Raw genomic sequence first — 12500 nt, forward strand, 5'->3', positions numbered from 1 at the left:
CTTGCAGTTGAGTAACATCATCTCTTTGGAGTGGTGTCTCTCTTGAGGGTTTGTCGAGTTTTTGAAAAACCGGTCATTCCTTGGTCTTCAATTGACGACTGTTGTAACAGATTTTTGGTGTTTGAGGTAATCTCAGTTGACTTCAGGATGGTGCAACAGTGGAGGATCCGGGTATTGATCCCGGTACCTCCCGCATGCAAAGCGGGCGCTCTACCACGTGAGCTAATCCCCCATACCAGTAAGTCGATTTCTATAGGGCTCACTAATATCCCTTGATGAAGAGAGGGAACATGGTCAACTCTAAGTTGCTTTCAATGTAAAAAAAAGGTTGAATTGAAGAGACAAACAATCTAGAAGCATCTGTACCGAAATTAGAGTCGGCCGCTTTCTGGAGATCTCTTGTGCTTGCCAATGCTATCACTGAAAGTCAAAGTTTCATCAATATTGATCGGGGATTTAACAAATGCTATCAAAGCTGAGGAAAAAGAGCACCAGCCTCTCGTCACCATGGAGATGAAGGCTTCTTGTGGAATGCGGGTCTAGCATGTAAAATTTTTGGCCTCTACGGATTCCCTTAACCAGAAACTGCAGCTGACCGCAACTCTGTTAAGCACTGAAGATTACTTTGGTGAAACAACAGCTTCGCCGAAATGCCAGCTAAACGTTTTGGATAAAGCAAAACAAGAAAGGGTCTTTGCTAGACTTAATACGTAGACTTTTTGACTTCCTAAGCAAACATAACGCCACTAGACCGACAGGGCGAGAAGGAAATCTCCTTGGTAAAGTAGGCAGCTAATTAAAGACCACAGTAGCTCAGAGAAAAAACACGGAGGAAGCCTTGGTCCATGTGAGGCTCGAACTCACGACCTTGGCGTTATCAGTACCACGCTCTGCCGACTGAGCTAACGGACCAGGTTACTCAGTACACCACGAAACGCCCCAAAAAACAGAACATTCTTTCTTGTGTGGATCTGGGCTTCGCCTGCGTTTAAAGGAAGCTCTCGCAACATTTACAAGGAAAGGTTACGTTTATACAAACGTTGGCCGTGTAGCACTTATATTTTAAACAGAGTTAACTGCACTTCTCATTACACTCTATTCAGTGAACTCTCTCAACATTTGTTTAATTGATGCTATTTCTGGTGTGAGTGATGAGGAGTTTGCACTTGCAAGATGGCTGGGAAAAAAACAGGATTCTTGGTCAAACACGTTATCGTAAGGTCTGTTGTTACCATAATTCGCAATTATTCAGAGAAGTGGTGGTAAATATCTACCAGTTTCACCGAAACTAAGAAGAATGATTATTTTACTATGTACCACACAAGTTGATTTAACGATAAAACTAACTCCTCGCTTACGGAAGTAGAACGGGAAGCCGGTTTTTTGTTTTTTCGTTTGATCTGAGGTAAATAGACCACTTTAAAATACCATAATACTCTTTGTTTGCTCTGCAAAATTTTGCATAAGCATTGTTTTTATTCCTCATGGTACCATGGTAAGTCCCAAGAGAAACATGCCATTCACCTCCGAGCTAGCCAATGAGAGTGTACGGAAACCACCATTCACTTGTGTGGTATGTACTATTGTTCTCTCCTGTTTCCAGACTGTATGAATGTCTTGAATCTACACAAACTCTAACAAGGAGTCTTAATGAAGAGAATTAGCTAATGAATGGCAATTGACGAGAACATGAGGTTGAGGCATTGATTTATACTGTGTCATCATATCAATGTCTCCTACGTTTTATGACCGGAGCCAGGACGAACGCATACATTTCGAAGAGTTGACTTGAGAGAAGGTGATACACGAAAAGCACAGGCTAGCCACACGAACACAAAAACGACACCCATCTCCCCGGCGGGGAATTGAACCCCGGTCTCCCGCGTGACAGGCGGGGATACTCTCCACTATACTACCGAGGACACCAGGATAGGGAAGTTCATCTTTAAAAGAGTTAGCGATGTCCTTAAACCAATTTCGAGCCTCCAATACTACATTTGTTATATTTGACGCTGTCGACGGGAATGAGTGAAACTAGCGGCTACTCGGAGACACACGGGCAGACAACCCTTGTTTCAACACGATAGTAATCAAAGCTATGTCGCTTGTGGGGGTTGTTGCACTAACTCAACTAAGCCTGAACTAACAGCTTAAGCTAGAAGCCACAAGCTGCTTATGTTGCAGGCCGACGGTTTTCCAGACGATTCTTCTGTTCGTGTCCTCATCCTTATCTCCTGTGCTGTCTTTTCAACTGTTCACACAGTGAAATGCTGGTCTCGTCAACTTTTTGCATGACATACTTCCACGACGTAGTAGCAGCACCCGTGTCACGACTGCATTTTCTAGCAGACAATCTACGCTTGGCGCCGTAGCTCAGGTGGTTAGAGCACCTGTCTAGTAAACAGGAGGTCATGGGTTCAAATCCCATCGGTGCCTTGAGGTCAGTGTATCTTATATTGTCATGGATTGGTTGCACTGTCTTGCAGTTGAGTAACATCATCTCTTTGGAGTGGTGTCTCTCCTTGAGGGTTGTCGAGTTTTTGAAAAACCGGTCATTCCTTGGTCTTCAATTGACGACTGTTGTAACAGATTTTTGGTGTTTGAGGTAATCTCAGTTGACTTCAGGATGGTGCAAAAGTGGAGGATCCGGGTATTGATCCCGGTACCTCCCGCATGCAAAGCGGGCGCTCTACCACTTGAGCTAATCCCCCATACCAGTAAGTCGATTTCTATAGGGCTCACTAATATCCCTTTGATGAAGAGAGGGAACATTGGTCAACTCTAAGTTGCTTTCAATGTAAAAAAAAGGTTGAATTGAAGAGACAAACAATCTAGAAGCATCTGTACCGAAATTAGAGTCGGCCGCTTTCTGGAGATCTCTTGTGCTTGCCAATGCTATCACTGAAAGTCAAAGTTTCATCAATATTGATCGGGGATTTAACAAATGCTATCAAAGCTGAGGAAAAAGCGCACTAGCCTCTCGTCACCATGGAGATGCAGGCTTCTTGTGGAATGCGGGTCTAGCATGTAAAATTTTTGGCCTCTACGGATTCCCTTAACCAGAAACTGCAGCTGACCGCAACTCTGTTAAGCACTGAAGATTACTTTGGTGAACACAACAGCTTCGCCGAAATGCCAGCTAAACGTTTTGGATAAAGCAAAACAAGAAAGGGTCTTTGCTAGACTTAACACGTAGACTTTTTGACTTCCTAAGCAAACATAACGCCACTAGACCGACAGGGCGAGAAGGAAATCTCCTTGGTAAAGTAGGCAGCTAATTAAAGACCACAGTAGCTCAGAGAAAAACACGGAGGAAGCCTTGGTCCATGTGAGGCTCGAACTCACGACCTTGGCGTTATCAGCAGCACGCTCTGCCGACTGAGCTAACGGACCAGCTTACTCAGTACACCACGAAACGCCCCAAAAAACAGAACATTCTTTCTTGTGTGGATCTGGGCTTCGCCTGCGTTTAAAGGAAGCTCTCTCAACATTTACAAGGAAAGGTTACGTTTATACAAACGTTGGCCGTGTAGCACTTATATTTTAAACAGAGTTAACTGCACTTCTAATTACACTCTATTCAGTGAACTCTCTCAACATTTGTTTGATTGATGCTATCTCTGGTGTGAGTGATGAGGAGTTTGCACTTGCAAGATGGCTGGGAAAAAAACAGGATTCTTGGTCAAACACGTTATCGTAAGGTCTGTTGTTACCATAATTCGCAATTATTCAGAGAAGTGGTGGTAAATATCTACCAGTTTCACCGACACTAAGAAGAATGATTATTTTACTATGTACCACACAAGTTGATTTAACGATAAAACTAACTCCTCGCTTACGGAAGTAGAACGGGAAGCCGGTTTTTTGTTTTTCGTTTGATCTGAGGTAAATAGACCACTTTAAAAATACCATAATACTCTTTGTTTGCTCTGCAAAATTTTGCATAAGCATTGTTTTTATTTCCTCATGGTACCATGGTAAGTCCCAAGAGAAACATGCCATTCACCTCCGAGCTAGCCAATGAGAGTGTACGGAAACCACCATTCACTTGTGTGGTATGTACTATTGTTCTCTCCTGTTTCCAGACTGTATGAATGTCTTGAATCTACACAAACTCTAACACGGAGTCTTAATGAAGAGAATTAGCTAATGAATGGCAATTTGACGAGAACATGAGGTTGAGGCATTGATTTATACTGTGTCATCATATCAATGTCTCCTACGTTTTATGACCGGAGCCAGGACGAACGCATACATTTCGAAGAGTTGACTTGAGAGAAGGTGATTCACGAAAAGCACAGGCTAGCCACACGAACACAAAAACGACACCCATCTCCCCGGCGGGGAATTGAACCCCGGTCTCCCGCGTGACAGGCGGGGATACTCTCCACTATACTACCGAGGACACCAGGATAGGGAAGTTCATCTTTAAAAGAGTTAGCGATGTCCTTAAACCAATTTCGAGCCTCCAATACTACATTTGTTATATTTGACGCTGTCGACGGGAATGAGTGAAACTAGCGGCTACTCGGAGACACACGGGCAGACAACCCTTGTTTCAACACGATAGTAATCAAAGCTATGTCGCTTGTGGGGGTTGTTGCACTAACTCAACTAAGCCTGAACTAACAGCTTAAGCTAGAAGCCACAAGCTGCTTATGTTGCAGGCCGACGGTTTTCCAGACGATTCTTCTGTTCGTGTCCTCATCCTTATCTCCTGTGCTGTCTTTTCAACTGTTCACACAGTGAAATGCTGGTCTCGTCAACTTTTTGCATGACATACTTCCACGACGTAGTAGCAGCACCCGTGTCACGACTGCATTTTCTAGCAGACAATCTACGCTTGGCGCCGTAGCTCAGGTGGTTAGAGCACCTGTCTAGTAAACAGGAGGTCATGGGTTCAAATCCCATCGGTGCCTTGAGGTCAGTGTATCTTATATTGTCATGGATTGGTTGCACTGTCTTGCAGTTGAGTAACATCATCTCTTTGGAGTGGTGTCTCTCCTTGAGGGTTGTCGAGTTTTTGAAAAACCGGTCATTCCTTGGTCTTCAATTGACGACTGTTGTAACAGATTTTTGGTGTTTGAGGTAATCTCAGTTGACTTCAGGATGGTGCAAAAGTGGAGGATCCGGGTATTGATCCCGGTACCTCCCGCATGCAAAGCGGGCGCTCTACCACTTGAGCTAATCCCCCATACCAGTAAGTCGATTTCTATAGGGCTCACTAATATCCCTTTGATGAAGAGAGGGAACATTGGTCAACTCTAAGTTGCTTTCAATGTAAAAAAAAGGTTGAATTGAAGAGACAAACAATCTAGAAGCATCTGTACCGAAATTAGAGTCGGCCGCTTTCTGGAGATCTCTTGTGCTTGCCAATGCTATCACTGAAAGTCAAAGTTTCATCAATATTGATCGGGGATTTAACAAATGCTATCAAAGCTGAGGAAAAAGCGCACTAGCCTCTCGTCACCATGGAGATGAAGGCTTCTTGTGGAATGCGGGTCTAGCATGTAAAATTTTGGCCTCTACGGATTCCCTTAACCAGAAACTGCAGCTGACCGCAACTCTGTTAAGCACTGAAGATTACTTTGGTGAACACAACAGCTTCGCCGAAATGCCAGCTAAACGTTTTGGATAAAGCAAAACAAGAAAGGGTCTTTGCTAGACTTAACACGTAGACTTTTTGACTTCCTAAGCAAACATAACGCCACTAGACCGACAGGGCGAGAAGGAAATCTCCTTGGTAAAGTAGGCAGCTAATTAAAGACCACAGTAGCTCAGAGAAAAACACGGAGGAAGCCTTGGTCCATGTGAGGCTCGAACTCACGACCTTGGCGTTATCAGCACCACGCTCTGCCGACTGAGCTAACGGACCAGCTTACTCAGTACACCACGAAACGCCCCAAAAAACAGAACATTCTTTCTTGTGTGGATCTGGGCTTCGCCTGCGTTTAAAGGAAGCTCTCTCAACATTTACAAGGAAAGGTTACGTTTATACAAACGTTGGCCGTGTAGCACTTATATTTTAAACAGAGTTAACTGCACTTCTCATTACACTCTATTCAGTGAACTCTCTCAACATTTGTTTGATTGATGCTATTTCTGGTGTGAGTGATGAGGAGTTTGCACTTGCAAGATGGCTGGGAAAAAAACAGGATTCTTGGTCAAACACGTTATCGTAAGGTCTGTTGTTACCATAATTCGCAATTATTCAGAGAAGTGGTGGTAAATATCTACCAGTTTCACCGACACTAAGAAGAATGATTATTTTACTATGTACCACACAAGTTGATTTAACGATAAAACTAACTCCTCGCTTACGGAAGTAGAACGGGAAGCCGGTTTTTTCTTTTTCCTTTGATCTGAGGTAAATAGACCACTTTAAAAATACCATAATACTCTTTGTTTGCTCTGCAAAATTTTGCATCAGCATTGTTTTTATTTCCTCATGGTACCATGGTAAGTCCCAAGAGAAACATGCCATTCACCTCCGAGCTAGCCAATGAGAGTGTACGGAAAGCACCATTCACTTGTGTGGTATGTACTATTGTTCTCTCCTGTTTCCAGACTGTATGAATGTCTTGAATCTACACAAACTCTAACAAGGAGTCTTAATGAAGAGAATTAGCTAATGAATGGCAATTTGACGAGAACATGAGGTTGAGGCATTGATTTATACTGTGTCATCATATCAATGTCTCCTACGTTTTATGACCGGAGCCAGGACGAACGCATACATTTCGAAGAGTTGACTTGAGAGAAGGTGATACACGAAAAGCACAGGCTAGCCACACGAACACAAAAACGACACCCATCTCCCCGGCGGGGAATTGAACCCCGGTCTCCCGCGTGACAGGCGGGGATACTCTCCACTATACTACCGAGGACACCAGGATAGGGAAGTTCATCTTTAAAAGAGTTAGCGATGTCCTTAAACCAATTTCGAGCCTCCAATACTACATTTGTTATATTTGACGCTGTCGACGGGAATGAGTGAAACTAGCGGCTACTCGGAGACACACGGGCAGACAACCCTTGTTTCAACACGATAGTAATCAAAGCTATGTCGCTTGTGGGGGTTGTTGCACTAACTCAACTAAGCCTGAACTAACAGCTTAAGCTAGAAGCCACAAGCTGCTTATGTTGCAGGCCGACGCTTTTCCAGACGATTCTTCTGTTCGTGTCCTCATCCTTATCTCCTGTGCTGTCTTTTCAACTGTTCACACAGTGAAATGCTGGTCTCGTCAACTTTTTGCATGACATACTTCCACGACGTAGTAGCAGCACCCGTGTCACGACTGCATTTTCTAGCAGACAATCTACGCTTGGCGCCGTAGCTCAGGTGGTTAGAGCACCTGTCTAGTAAACAGGAGGTCATGGGTTCAAATCCCATCGGTGCCTTGAGGTCAGTGTATCTTATATTGTCATGGATTGGTTGCACTGTCTTGCAGTTGAGTAACATCATCTCTTTGGAGTGGTGTCTCTCCTTGAGGGTTGTCGAGTTTTTGAAAAACCGGTCATTCCTTGGTCTTCAATTGACGACTGTTGTAACAGATTTTTGGTGTTTGAGGTAATCTCAGTTGACTTCAGGATGGTGCAAAAGTGGAGGATCCGGGTATTGATCCCGGTACCTCCCGCATGCAAAGCGGGCGCTCTACCACTTGAGCTAATCCCCCATACCAGTAAGTCGATTTCTATAGGGCTCACTAATATCCCTTTGATGAAGAGAGGGAACATTGGTCAACTCTAAGTTGCTCTCAATGTAAAAAAAAGGTTGAATTGAAGAGACAAACAATCTAGAAGCATCTGTACCGAAATTAGAGTCGGCCGCTTTCTGGAGATCTCTTATGCTTGCCAATGCTATCACTGAAAGTCAAAGTTTCATCAATATTGATCGGGGATTTAACAAATGCTATCAAAGCTGAGGAAAAAGCGCACTAGCCTCTCGTCACCATGGAGATGAAGGCTTCTTGTGGAATGCGGGTCTAGCATGTAAAATTTTTGGCCTCTACGGATTCCCTTAACCAGAAACTGCAGCTGACCGCAACTCTGTTAAGCACTGAAGATTACTTTGGTGAACACAACAGCTTCGCCGAAATGCCAGCTAAACGTTTTGGATAAAGCAAAACAAGAAAGGGTCTTTGCTAGACTTAATACGTAGACTTTTTGACTTCCTAAGCAAACATAACGCCACTAGACCGACAGGGCGAGAAGGAAATCTCCTTGGTAAAGTAGGCAGCTAATTAAAGACCACAGTAGCTCAGAGAAAAACACGGAGGAAGCCTTGGTCCATGTGAGGCTCGAACTCACGAAATTGGCGTTATCAGTACCACGCTCTGCCGACTGAGCTAACGGACCAGGTTACTCAGTACACCACGAAACGCCCCAAAAAACAGAACATTCTTTCTTGTGTGGATCTGGGCTTCGCCTGCGTTTAAAGGAAGCTCTCTCAACATTTACAAGGAAAGGTTACGTTTATACAAACGTTGGCCGTGTAGCACTTATATTTTAAACAGAGTTAACTGCACTTCTCATTACACTCTATTCAGTGAACTCTCTCAACATTTGTTTGATTGATGCTATTTCTGGTGTGAGTGATGAGGAGTTTGCACTTGCAAGATGGCTGGGAAAAAAACAGGATTCTTGGTCAAACACGTTATCGTAAGGTCTGTTGTTACCATAATTCGCAATTATTCAGAGAAGTGGTGGTAAATATCTACCAGTTTCACCGACACTAAGAAGAATGATTATTTTACTATGTACCACACAAGTTGATTTAACGATAAAACTAACTCCTCGCCTACGGAAGTAGAACGGGAAGCCGGTTTTTTGTTTTTCGTTTGATCTGAGGTAAATAGACCACTTTAAAAATACCATAATACTCTTTGTTTGCTCTGCAAAATTTTGCATAAGCATTGTTTTTATTTCCTCATGGTACCATGGTAAGTCCCAAGAGAAACATGCCATTCACCTCCGAGCTAGCCAATGAGAGTGTACGGAAAGCACCATTCACTTGTGTGGTATGTACTATTGTTCTCTCCTGTTTCCAGACTGTATGAATGTCTTGAATCTACACAAACTCTAACAAGGAGTCTTAATGAAGAGAATTAGCTAATGAATGGCAATTTGACGAGAACATGAGGTTGAGGCATTGATTTATACTGTGTCATCATATCAATGTCTCCTACGTTTTATGACCGGAGCCAGGACGAACGCATACATTTCGAAGAGTTGACTTGAGAGAAGGTGATACACGAAAAGCACAGGCTAGCCACACGAACACAAAAACGACACCCATCTCCCCGGCGGGGAATTGAACCCCGGTCTCCCGCGTGACAGGCGGGGATACTCTCCACTATACTACCGAGGACACCAGGATAGGGAAGTTCATCTTTAAAAGAGTTACCGATGTCCTTAAACCAATTTCGAGCCTCCAATACTACATTTGTTATATTTGACGCTGTCGACGGGAATGAGTGAAACTAGCGGCTACTCGGAGACACACGGGCAGACAACCCTTGTTTCAACACGATAGTAATCAAAGCTATGTCGCTTGTGGGGGTTGTTGCACTAACTCAACTAAGCCTGAACTAACAGCTTAAGCTAGAAGCCACAAGCTGCTTATGTTGCAGGCCGACGGTTTTCCAGACGATTCTTCTGTTCGTGTCCTCATCCTTATCTCCTGTGCTGTCTTTTCAACTGTTCACACAGTGAAATGCTGGTCTCGTCAACTTTTTGCATGACATACTTCCACGACGTAGTAGCAGCACCCGTGTCACGACTGCATTTTCTAGCAGACAATCTACGCTTGGCGCCGTAGCTCAGGTGGTTAGAGCACCTGTCTAGTAAACAGGAGGTCATGGGTTCAAATCCCATCGGTGCCTTGAGGTCAGTGTATCTTATATTGTCATGGATTGGTTGCACTGTCTTGCAGTTGAGTAACATCATCTCTTTGGAGTGGTGTCTCTCCTTGAGGGTTGTCGAGTTTTTGAAAAACCGGTCATTCCTTGGTCTTCAATTGACGACTGTTGTAACAGATTTTTGGTGTTTGAGGTAATCTCAGTTGACTTCAGGATGGTGCAAAAGTGGAGGATCCGGGTATTGATCCCGGTACCTCCCGCATACAAAGCGGGCGCTCTACCACTTGAGCTAATCCCCCATACCAGTAAGTCGATTTCTATAGGGCTCACTAATATCCCTTTGATGAAGAGAGGGAACATTGGTCAACTCTAAGTTGCTCTCAATGTAAAAAAAAGGTTGAATTGAAGAGACAAACAATCTAGAAGCATCTGTACCGAAATTAGAGTCGGCCGCTTTCTGGAGATCTCTTGTGCTTGCCAATGCTATCACTGAAAGTCAAAGTTTCATCAATATTGATCGGGGATTTAACAAATGCTATCAAAGCTGAGAAAAAAGCGCACTAGCCTCTCGTCACCATGGAGATGAAGGCTTCTTGTGGAATGCGGGTCTAGCATGTAAAATTTTTGGCCTCTACGGATTCCCTTAACCAGAAACTGCAGCTGACCGCAACTCTGTTAAGCACTGAAGATTACTTTGGTGAACACAACAGCTTCGCCGAAATGCCAGCTAAACGTTTTGGATAAAGCAAAACAAGAAAGGGTCTTTGCTAGACTTAATACGTAGACTTTTTGACTTCCTAAGCAAACATAACGCCACTAGACCGACAGGGCGAGAAGGAAATCTCCTTGGTAAAGTAGGCAGCTAATTAAAGACCACAGTAGCTCAGAGAAAAACACGGAGGAAGCCTTGGTCCATGTGAGGCTCGAACTCACGACCTTGGCGTTATCAGCACCACTCTCTGCCGACTGAGCTAACGGACCAGGTTACTCAGTACACCACGAAACGCCCCAAAAAACAGAACATTCTTTCTTGTGTGGATCTGGGCTTCGCCTGCGTTTGAAGGAAGCTCTCTCAACATTTACAAGGAAAGGTTACGTTTATACAAACGTTGGCCGTGTAGCACTTATATTTTAAACAGAGTTAACTGCACTTCTCATTACACTCTATTCAGTGAACTCTCTCAACATTTGTTTGATTGATGCTATTTCTGGTGTGAGTGATGAGGAGTTTGCACTTGCAAGATGGCTGGGAAAAAAACAGGATTCTTGGTCAAACACGTTATCGTAAGGTCTGTTGTTACCATAATTCGCAATTATTCAGAGAAGTGGTGGTAAATATCTACCAGTTTCACCGACACTAAGAAGAATGATTATTTTACTATGTACCACACAAGTTGATTTAACGATAAAACTAACTCCTCGCTTACGGAAGTAGAACGGGAAGCCGGTTTTTTCTTTTTCGTTTGATCTGAGGTAAATAGACCACTTTAAAAATACCATAATACTCTTTGTTTGCTCTGCAAAATTTTGCATAAGCATTGTTTTTATTTCCTCATGGTACCATGGTAAGTCCCAAGAGAAACATGCCATTCACCTCCGAGCTAGCCAATGAGAGTGTACGGAAAGCACCATTCACTTGTGTGGTATGTACTATTGTTCTCTCCTGTTTCCAGACTGTATGAATGTCTTGAATCTACACAAACTCTAACAAGGAGTCTTAATGAAGAGAATTAGCTAATGAATGGCAATTTGACGAGAACATGAGGTTGAGGCATTGATTTATACTGTGTCATCATATCAATGTCTCCTACGTTTTATGACCGGAGCCAGGACGAACGCATACATTTCGAAGAGTTGACTTGAGAGAAGGTGATACACGAAAAGCACAGGCTAGCCACACGAACACAAAAACGACACCCATCTCCCCGGCGGGGAATTGAACCCCGGTCTCCCGCGTGACAGGCGGGGATACTCTCCACTATACTACCGAGGACACCAGGATAGGGAAGTTCATCTTTAAAAGAGTTAGCGATGTCCTTAAACCAATTTCGAGCCTCCAATACTACATTTGTTATATTTGACGCTGTCGACGGGAATGAGTGAAACTAGCGGCTACTCGGAGACACACGGGCAGACAACCCTTGTTTCAACACGATAGTAATCAAAGCTATGTCGCTTGTGGGGGTTGTTGCACTAACTCAACTAAGCCTGAACTAACAGCTTAAGCTAGAAGCCACAAGCTGCTTATGTTGCAGGCCGACGGTTTTCCAGACGATTCTTCTGTTCGTGTCCTCATCCTTATCTCCTGTGCTGTCTTTTCAACTGTTCACACAGTGAAATGCTGGTCTCGTCAACTTTTTGCATGACATACTTCCACGACGTAGTAGCAGCACCCGTGTCACGACTGCATTTTCTAGCAGACAATCTACGCTTGGCGCCGTAGCTCAGGTGGTTAGAGCACCTGTCTAGTAAACAGGAGGTCATGGGTTCAAATCCCATCGGTGCCTTGAGGTCAGTGTATCTTATATTGTCATGGATTGGTTGCACTGTCTTGCAGTTGAGTAACATCATCTCTTTGGAGTGGTGTCTCTCCTTGAGGGTTGTCGAGTTTTTGAAAAACCGGTCATTCCTTGGTCTTCA

The 12500-nt window shown here is 43.8% G+C and overlaps 20 non-coding genes across 20 annotated transcripts; 5 read left to right on the forward strand and 15 right to left on the reverse strand.

Moving 5' to 3' along the window:
* Nucleotides 1-159: 159 nt before the first annotated feature.
* Trnaa-ugc (transfer RNA alanine (anticodon UGC)) lies at nt 160-232 on the reverse strand. The gene has a single exon. It is a non-coding gene; the product is annotated as a tRNA-Ala (tRNA).
* Nucleotides 233-839: 607 nt separating this feature from the next.
* Nucleotides 840-912, reverse strand: Trnai-gau (transfer RNA isoleucine (anticodon GAU)). Its single transcript has one exon. It is a non-coding gene; the product is annotated as a tRNA-Ile (tRNA).
* A 938-nt stretch (nt 913-1850) lies between these two features.
* On the reverse strand, nt 1851-1922 carry Trnad-guc (transfer RNA aspartic acid (anticodon GUC)). Its single transcript has one exon. It is a non-coding gene; the product is annotated as a tRNA-Asp (tRNA).
* A 440-nt stretch (nt 1923-2362) lies between these two features.
* Nucleotides 2363-2436, forward strand: Trnat-agu (transfer RNA threonine (anticodon AGU)). Its single transcript has one exon. It is a non-coding gene; the product is annotated as a tRNA-Thr (tRNA).
* A 202-nt stretch (nt 2437-2638) lies between these two features.
* On the reverse strand, nt 2639-2711 carry Trnaa-ugc (transfer RNA alanine (anticodon UGC)). Its single transcript has one exon. It is a non-coding gene; the product is annotated as a tRNA-Ala (tRNA).
* Nucleotides 2712-3320: 609 nt separating this feature from the next.
* Nucleotides 3321-3393, reverse strand: Trnai-gau (transfer RNA isoleucine (anticodon GAU)). Its single transcript has one exon. It is a non-coding gene; the product is annotated as a tRNA-Ile (tRNA).
* A 940-nt stretch (nt 3394-4333) lies between these two features.
* On the reverse strand, nt 4334-4405 carry Trnad-guc (transfer RNA aspartic acid (anticodon GUC)). The gene has a single exon. It is a non-coding gene; the product is annotated as a tRNA-Asp (tRNA).
* Nucleotides 4406-4845: 440 nt separating this feature from the next.
* Nucleotides 4846-4919, forward strand: Trnat-agu (transfer RNA threonine (anticodon AGU)). The gene has a single exon. It is a non-coding gene; the product is annotated as a tRNA-Thr (tRNA).
* A 202-nt stretch (nt 4920-5121) lies between these two features.
* Nucleotides 5122-5194, reverse strand: Trnaa-ugc (transfer RNA alanine (anticodon UGC)). The gene has a single exon. It is a non-coding gene; the product is annotated as a tRNA-Ala (tRNA).
* Nucleotides 5195-5802: 608 nt separating this feature from the next.
* On the reverse strand, nt 5803-5875 carry Trnai-gau (transfer RNA isoleucine (anticodon GAU)). Its single transcript has one exon. It is a non-coding gene; the product is annotated as a tRNA-Ile (tRNA).
* Nucleotides 5876-6815: 940 nt separating this feature from the next.
* Trnad-guc (transfer RNA aspartic acid (anticodon GUC)) lies at nt 6816-6887 on the reverse strand. The gene has a single exon. It is a non-coding gene; the product is annotated as a tRNA-Asp (tRNA).
* Nucleotides 6888-7327: 440 nt separating this feature from the next.
* On the forward strand, nt 7328-7401 carry Trnat-agu (transfer RNA threonine (anticodon AGU)). Its single transcript has one exon. It is a non-coding gene; the product is annotated as a tRNA-Thr (tRNA).
* Nucleotides 7402-7603: 202 nt separating this feature from the next.
* On the reverse strand, nt 7604-7676 carry Trnaa-ugc (transfer RNA alanine (anticodon UGC)). Its single transcript has one exon. It is a non-coding gene; the product is annotated as a tRNA-Ala (tRNA).
* A 609-nt stretch (nt 7677-8285) lies between these two features.
* On the reverse strand, nt 8286-8358 carry Trnai-gau (transfer RNA isoleucine (anticodon GAU)). The gene has a single exon. It is a non-coding gene; the product is annotated as a tRNA-Ile (tRNA).
* Nucleotides 8359-9298: 940 nt separating this feature from the next.
* Nucleotides 9299-9370, reverse strand: Trnad-guc (transfer RNA aspartic acid (anticodon GUC)). Its single transcript has one exon. It is a non-coding gene; the product is annotated as a tRNA-Asp (tRNA).
* Nucleotides 9371-9810: 440 nt separating this feature from the next.
* On the forward strand, nt 9811-9884 carry Trnat-agu (transfer RNA threonine (anticodon AGU)). The gene has a single exon. It is a non-coding gene; the product is annotated as a tRNA-Thr (tRNA).
* Nucleotides 9885-10086: 202 nt separating this feature from the next.
* On the reverse strand, nt 10087-10159 carry Trnat-ugu (transfer RNA threonine (anticodon UGU)). Its single transcript has one exon. It is a non-coding gene; the product is annotated as a tRNA-Thr (tRNA).
* A 609-nt stretch (nt 10160-10768) lies between these two features.
* Nucleotides 10769-10841, reverse strand: Trnai-gau (transfer RNA isoleucine (anticodon GAU)). Its single transcript has one exon. It is a non-coding gene; the product is annotated as a tRNA-Ile (tRNA).
* Nucleotides 10842-11781: 940 nt separating this feature from the next.
* Trnad-guc (transfer RNA aspartic acid (anticodon GUC)) lies at nt 11782-11853 on the reverse strand. The gene has a single exon. It is a non-coding gene; the product is annotated as a tRNA-Asp (tRNA).
* A 440-nt stretch (nt 11854-12293) lies between these two features.
* On the forward strand, nt 12294-12367 carry Trnat-agu (transfer RNA threonine (anticodon AGU)). The gene has a single exon. It is a non-coding gene; the product is annotated as a tRNA-Thr (tRNA).
* The last annotated feature ends 133 nt before the right edge of the window (nt 12368-12500 follow it).

The sequence above is a fragment of the Montipora foliosa genome, chromosome 4 (genome assembly GCF_036669935.1).
Source record: "Montipora foliosa isolate CH-2021 chromosome 4, ASM3666993v2, whole genome shotgun sequence".
NCBI lineage: Eukaryota > Metazoa > Cnidaria > Anthozoa > Scleractinia > Acroporidae > Montipora > Montipora foliosa.